Here is a 7513-nt window from a genome sequence, read left to right on the forward strand (position 1 = left end):
AAAACGTAGACGTACCATGCACTGCTCTCAGGCACGCTATGGGTCTCTGGCTGCTAAGGCCAAAGTTTATTTTAAAATTTGAATTAGTTTCAGAGCAGCAACGGTTGCGGGAAACGTGGTCTGTCGGCTGGTCTATTCGCCATTTTGATTCCCAGATGCTATATTTGGCAGAAAATTTTACCCGCCAATTTAGACGGCGGCGGCAAGTACCCTTACAAAGGTTGTCACCACCCTAAAACAGCGCTTGCATGCAGGCTTCTAAGGCAGGTTAGGGAGCCTACATGAAACGCCGTTTTAGGGTGGTGACAGCCTTTGTAAGGGCACTTGCCGCCACCAGCTAAAATGGCGGGTTAAATCTGTTGCACAAAATGGCGAAAGACAAGCCGACAGACCACATTTCCCGCAACCCTTGGTGACGTGAAATTAATTAACCTCTTTTAATAAACTTTGGCCTCAGCACCCAGAGACAAATGGCACGTCTGAGCGCCGTACACGGCACGTCTACGTTTTAGATAAACAGACTAGTAAGGACAGTCTTTATTACAGCACACTTCGAAAAGCACCCTTTATATATCGTGTACAACTGGAAGGCAACGACAATGCTTAATGCAATTTACATTCTTGGCCTGAGATAATGCTACCACGAGCATGCCATCGTGCCTTATAACTTTTTGCTTTACATGTGTCGCACGACATGCAATAGAAAAGTAAATTTGATGTGTTAAAATAAAAGGAAAATGCAACTAGTATATTAAAGATGTATGCAGGTTTCTTGTGCGCATTGGCGCAAAACTAAATTTTTAAAATTTAATAGATCGCGTGCCAACATGAGTGCATCAGAGCGGGAGAAAAAAAAACACCGCATATCCACAGGGTGAATGATGATGAGTGGGCGAAGCTCCGGAGGGAATCATCGGTAAACCGTGAATCTTCCGTATAATTCGCCCAGTCTCACCGCACTAAATCGAATGATTGACTTCCACCAATCACACGCGCCATATGTGACGTCATTCCTATTTTATAACAGCGCCTTTCATTATAATTGCACCATCTCCCGCTTAAGATGACGCTAGCACAAACGCGTTAGAAACGTGCAGTACTCTCTAGTAAGGGGGAGAGGCCACAGCGTCTTACGCAGTCGTTTACACATGCCGGAACGTGCACCGCGTTTGCCGCCGCCATCACATGACTGCTGAGAGAGTATAACCCCCGTATCCATAAACTCTCCTCGACTTGAACTTGACTTGCCACCGCGTTCAACGCGTTTCGAACGCGCTGCCCAAGGCGGTGGCAAGTCAAGTTCAAGTAGAGGAGCGTTTATGAATACGGGGGTAAGGCGGAGAGGCCACAGCGTCTTACACCAGCTTCTTACACGGGCCGTAATGCGCTAGCACAAACGCGTTAGAAACGCGCAGTCTTTCGTTAATGTTGGGTATTTATTGTCATCGTGGTCAACGCCTCCTATTAAAGTGTCTTTATAGGATGCGTTGTCGTGGTGCGTTGTCCATGTGCGCTTCGTTGCGTAGTGGTTAGCGCCGCGCGTTCGGAAGCGAGGGGTCCCTGGTTCGATTCCGCGCTACGGACATAACTTTCGGAATTTTTTTTTCATAAAAGTAGACGTGGCTACCTACTACTACTACATACTACAGAGGAGGGACAGACCCACACCCTAAGGAGCTTCGCCCCTAAAAGGCACAAAGACTGGGGACCAATATGGCTACCCACCAAATTTGGCGGTAAATAATAGCGGTCAAAGTGTTGGTGTTGTCACCACCCTAAAATGGCGTTGCATGTAGGATCCCTAAGGCAGGTCCAATTGGGACTTCGCCTGCTAATTCGTTTTGATCGGGCCCTATGGCGCAAAAAAAAAGGTGTCGGTGTCGGCGTCAAGGGCGTCCAATAATGCTATCGCGTTCCACTCTTAAAGGCGAAGCTTAAGCGTACTCCAAGTTTTATTATTATTGTTGTTGTTGTTTTAAGCGAAGCTTTATGGGCTCACAAGTGTCGGCAGTGGTGCTGGTGGTGGTGGCGGCGGTGGTGTCACGCTGAAAAGTGGGCCGATTCTTGCGATAGTGCAGGAAAGGTCCAAGCTGAATGGCACATACTAGGGACAAAAAAGAGGGCAAGAGAAAGAGAGAGAGAAAGGAAGAAAGAAAGAGAAGGAAACAGAGAGAGAGAGAAAGAAAAAGGAGTGAGGGGAAAAGGATAGAAAGAGAGAGAGAGAACGAAAGGAAGACTGACTGACTGACTGAATAAACTTTATTAAAACCAGCAAGAGGTGGTGGCTGGGCCTAGGCCTCCCACCTGGGGACGTCGAGGTGTTGCCTCTTCGCCGCCTCGCAGGCTTGCTGGGTCGCCCAGAATCGGTCGTCGAGGCTGGAGCTACGCAGGGCAGCGTGCCATCTCGACGAGAGGGTCGTGGGTTTACTATCGGGGTATTGTTGTGTACAGAAGAATAAAATTGGGTTGGAGTGCATACGGCAGGCATTACCAAATCCTGACTGGGAGCTTACCACCGTCGTTAAAAAGAAAAGTGTACAATCATTGCATTCTACCGGTGCTAACATATGGGGCACAAACTTGGAGGTTAACAAAGAAGCTCGAGAACAAGTTAAGGACCGCACAAAGAGCGATGGAACGAAAAATTTTAGGACTAACGTTAAGAGACAGGAAGAGAGCGGTGTGGATCAGAGAACAAACGGGGATAGCCGATATTTTGGTTGACATTAAGCGGAAGAAATGGAGCTGGGCAGGCCATGTAATGCGTAGGATGGATAACCGGTGGACCATTAGGGTTACAGAATGGATATCAAAAGAAGGGAAGCGCAGTTGAGATCGGCAGAAAACCAGATGGGATGATGAAGTTAGGAAATTCGCAGGCGCAAGTTGGAATACGCTAGCGCAAGACAGGGGTAATTGGAGATCGCAGGGAGAGGCCTTCGTCCTGCAGTGGACATAAAATATAGGCTGATGATGATGATGATGATGATCGTTGTTGTGTCCAGTCACAAAGGATGTGTGTAAGTGTGGCTGGCTGTGTCCTTCAGATATGGCACGTGGAATCGGGGTAAATGTCTGGGTGAATCTTGTTGTAAAGGTGTAACGAGGGTAAGTGTTGGTTTGTAGCAGGCGGAAAATTGTAGCCTGAGCTCGGGATAGCTTGCTCTGCGGGCCGGGAAAAGTCCTACGCTCTAAGTAGAAGGGTTTCACTACATCATTGTAGCGTGTCAGGCGATTCCTATCCGGTGGGGGGAGCCTCCGCGTCACCCGCGCGGTTAACGAGCCCTCGCGCTACGGAGTGGGTAACCTCGTTGAGGTTGGGGAGGTGCGGGTGGACGGTGCCTACATGAGCTGGGAACCAGACGAGCGTAACCTGATGGTCGGTTGAGCGGGGTGCTTGTTCCAAGATGCGCAAGGCTTGGTGGGAGATACGGCCGTTAATGGAGTTGATAACAGCGGAGCGGGAATCAGAGACGATGGTATGGCATGTTGGGTCTAGTGTGGCTAGCGCGATGGCCACTTCAGCTTCCTCAGCGTGTGGGGTTACTAGGCTGATAGCATGATGGAGAGAGCCTTCCCGTGCGGTGACGGCCGCAAAGCGGGTACCGTGGGGATATTCGGCGGCGTCGACGAAACTCACACCGTCGTTGCGACCAAGGGCTTTGGTGAGAGCCGTGGCACATGCTGTGCGGCGTGCGCGGTTGTATTCGGGGTGCATGTTTCTGGGGATAGGGTCGGCGTGAATCCAGGCGCGTATGGTGGAGGGTATCTGGTGTTCATGGCCGTGTTGATGGTGGTAGGTAATACCGAGCGAGGTGAGGATGTGGTGGCCCGTCGCGGTGAGTGTGAGTCTCTCCAGCTGAGAGCGGCGTTGGGCCTCGATGAGCTCGTCCAGTGTGTTATGGACGCCCAGTTGAAGGAGGAGGTCAGTGCTGGTCTACCCGGGGATGCCGAGGGCTTGTTTATAGATACCGCGTAGGAGGATGTTGAGTTTGTTTTGTTCAGCATTGTACCAATTTATAAACGCAGCAACGTAGGTGATGTGGCAAATTACGAATGACTGGATTAATCGGAGGAGATTCTCCTCTTTCATACCCCCACGGCAGTTGGAGACCCGCTTCAAAAGTCTCATGGTGTTGAATGCATTGACCTGGATTTTGGCGAGGGCCATGCCATTCGCTCCGTTCGCCTCTATAAGCATGCCGAGCACACGGATATTGGTGACGAGTGGGATGTGGCTGCCATCCGTGAGGTGAAGCGCGATGTGTTCATATTGGCGTTTAGCGGTGGAATGGTTCAGACGGCTGCCACGGAAAGTAGTCCTGTAGAGGATGAGTTCGGACTTCGCGGCAGAGCAGCGAAGCCCCGTGCCTTGGAAATAGGTCTCGACAGTTTCAATGGCGGATTGTAGTGCGGTTTCTATTTGGCCGTCACTGCCTTGATGGGCCCATATGGTGATATCGTCAGCGTATATGGTGTGGTTGACACCGTCTACTTGCTGCAACTCCTTGGCAAGATCGATCATGACGAGATCAAAGAGCATTGGGGAGATAATGAAGCCCTGGGGGTTCCCGCGCTGACCAGAGTCGCGATCCCCCACCAGAGACGGAGCGGAGATCCCCCACCAACAGGAAGGCCGTGCGATGAGAAAGAAAGCCTCTGACGTAATTATAAGCGCGCACCGACGTTAAGGCGTGAGATGCGGTCGAGAATTGTGGAATGGGCTATGCTGTCAAAGGCCTTTTCGAGGTCGAGGCCTAGTGTTGCTTTAGTAGTGCGGGTTCTACCTTCAAGTATATGGTGCTTAAGTTGTAGCATGGCGTCTTGGGTCGACAGGTGAGCCCGGAAGCCAATGACTGAGTGAGGATACGCTGCAGTATCTTCCAGATGGGCGTTAATTCAGGTGAGGAAGGCATGCTCCATAACCTTTCCCACACACGAGGTTACGGAGATGGGGCGAAGGTGATCGAGGCTAGAGGGTTTGCCAGGTTTGGGAATAAGGATGACCTTTTCTGTTTTCCAGGCTAGGGGAATTGCACCCTTACGCCAGCAGTTATTGATATAATCTGTAAGGTGGGTGACGGAGGCGACATCCAGAAAGAGAAAGAAAGAAATAAACAGAGAAAGTCACCACGAAGGTGAGAGAAAGAAAGAGCGAAAGAGGGAAGAAGAGAGAGGGAGAGAAAGAAAAAAGACAGAGAGAGAAGGAAAGATAGATAGAGAGAGAGAGAGAAATAGAGAGAAAGTCACCACGAAGGTCAGAAAAAGAAAGAAAGAGAAAGAGATAGAGAATGGAAGAGAGAAAGGGGGAGAGAGAGGAAGAAAGAAAATCGCCACGAAATTCAGATATACACATGACAAGCTTCTCTTACCCCCATTTTCTCTACAGGGGAATGGCTGGTGATTTTATTTATGTATTTTTGTTAAAACCAAGGAGTGCTGCATACTACTTTTCAACATTAATGGTTTCGTACCTCTATCAGTCAAGAAAATAGAAAATGACAGTTCATGCACTAGCGTACAGTGCGCCGAAATATGGCATAACGATCTTCGTCTTTTTTTTTCAGAGCCCTGGAAAAATCGGGTTGATAAATTACAAAAAAATATATTAAAAAGTATTGCTTATGATACAATACAGAAATTCCAACAATATGTTTCATGAATTTGGATTTTTCACTTTAGAGGACTTGTTTACCAGGGCGGTTATTATTTCGCTTAACTGGAGTGATGAATTCAAAGAGAATACGTTGCTCGTTGACTGTTGAGAGACAAAAAAAAAAGCCAGCAGATCCCACGCTTTGTGGGAATCGATGTTATGCGAAGCAGTGCGCGGGGAGCCTACCAAGTTTACGAAACGTCCATGAGTGCATCAAGACGTGGGCGGCTGTTTCATGACGTACATGAGACGCATGTCATGACCTATCATTTATGTCCGAACGCATTTCAGCGGTTTTTGAGTGTTCATCTTTTTTCACTGAGTCATTTTCATTTTTGCTGAGCCATGCTCATGATTATGACTTCCACCAGCATCCTTTAGTGTTTGCTTAATTTAGTACCCATGTCAGAACCCATTCCAGTGATGTTTGAGTGCTCATCGTTTTTCGCTGAGTCATTGTCATTTTAGGCGGCTGTTTCATGACCTACATGACACGCGTGTCATGACATTCATTTCATGCCCTATCATTTATGCTCGTCATACACTCTTGTCATACTATGTGAATTTTGGTACCTACCAAGTTAACGAAACGATCATGAGAGCACCAAGATGTACGTGGCCAGATAGATAGCTCATCATCATCGTCATCGACCAGCGTTGCGGTCAAGAGAGTCAAAAACAGAGTCAAAACAAGTGCAGAATTGATCAAAACTGGTTCAAAATAAGCTAACTATATTCTGAAAAATTCTAAAGATATGAATAAACAAGTATTAAGCGCATTAATTAGCAGACACTCGTGAAAATCTTTTCCCAAGCGCCAGTCTCGCACCAGCGCAGCGCAAGAGAGGGCGCCACCACCCCACAAGCGCTGGATTCCTCCTTACTCCAGCGCTACTCCAGCTCCCGATCAGCGCGCGCCGTGTGGCAAGAGAGAAGAGATAGGGCTTTATGAGCAGTTGGCGCGTTCCGGAACTTCCTTTGTGCCATGGACGCCAAGCTGCAGGCGCGCATCGAGCGACAACGCTGGCGCATCACTGATTCGCACTCCCTAGGTTTCACGTTAGTGGAGCTGCATTAGCGCTGGATTTGAACTATACAAGCGCAGGATTTTTTTCGCCTTGCGTCTGTCTACGACTTCTTTCCACGGTCCCATGCCGTCTGGGGTTTGGTAGCTGTCGTGCTCGAAGCTCGCCGTTAGCGTTTGCTCGCCCATTTCTATATATGTGTTCTCTGTGCTTGTGGACTTCTATACTCTTGCGAAGCACATTTGTTGCTGCGTTTCCATGCCTGTTTCTCCTATCTTTATAGGCTCTGACGGACGTTACCGTGCAGATTACTCACCTAGCCTTAATGCCTGACCAACCAGTGTGGATAAGATGGCGCCTACCCATACTCGTCGATAGGGTTAGATTTCCGACGCACGAGGTGCAACTTTCAAGGCATTTAGCATCTTGTAAAGTGCACTTACAGAACACTGTTGGTGTCCGTAGTAAGCGCTTCTCTTGATGTGTTCGCTGACGCCAAAATAGGAGGATCACTCGTTATTACCCACATTATTAAGGCAACATCGCGATAGCCGTCGTGAGGTACGTCTGCACCCCGCAGTCTCATAGCGGTGTTTTTAATGCGGAAGCATTACATGCCCCATTACGCGAAAATACGGCGTGGACCGTGCTATCGTACAACATCATAGAGCAACATGAAAAACTCCCGATACAGCTTTCTGTTGTTCAATACGTGCTACATAAATGTGTTTTTCCGAGGATGAAAGAAGCCCGCAAATACACGCAAAGTGCCTCGAGCGGCCACTCGTGCGGCAATTCTGCGTGTATTCGCGAGCTTCATTCACGCTCGGAA

This window comes from Dermacentor silvarum, chromosome 9 (genome assembly GCF_013339745.2).
Source record: "Dermacentor silvarum isolate Dsil-2018 chromosome 9, BIME_Dsil_1.4, whole genome shotgun sequence".
Classification (NCBI taxonomy): domain Eukaryota; kingdom Metazoa; phylum Arthropoda; class Arachnida; order Ixodida; family Ixodidae; genus Dermacentor; species Dermacentor silvarum.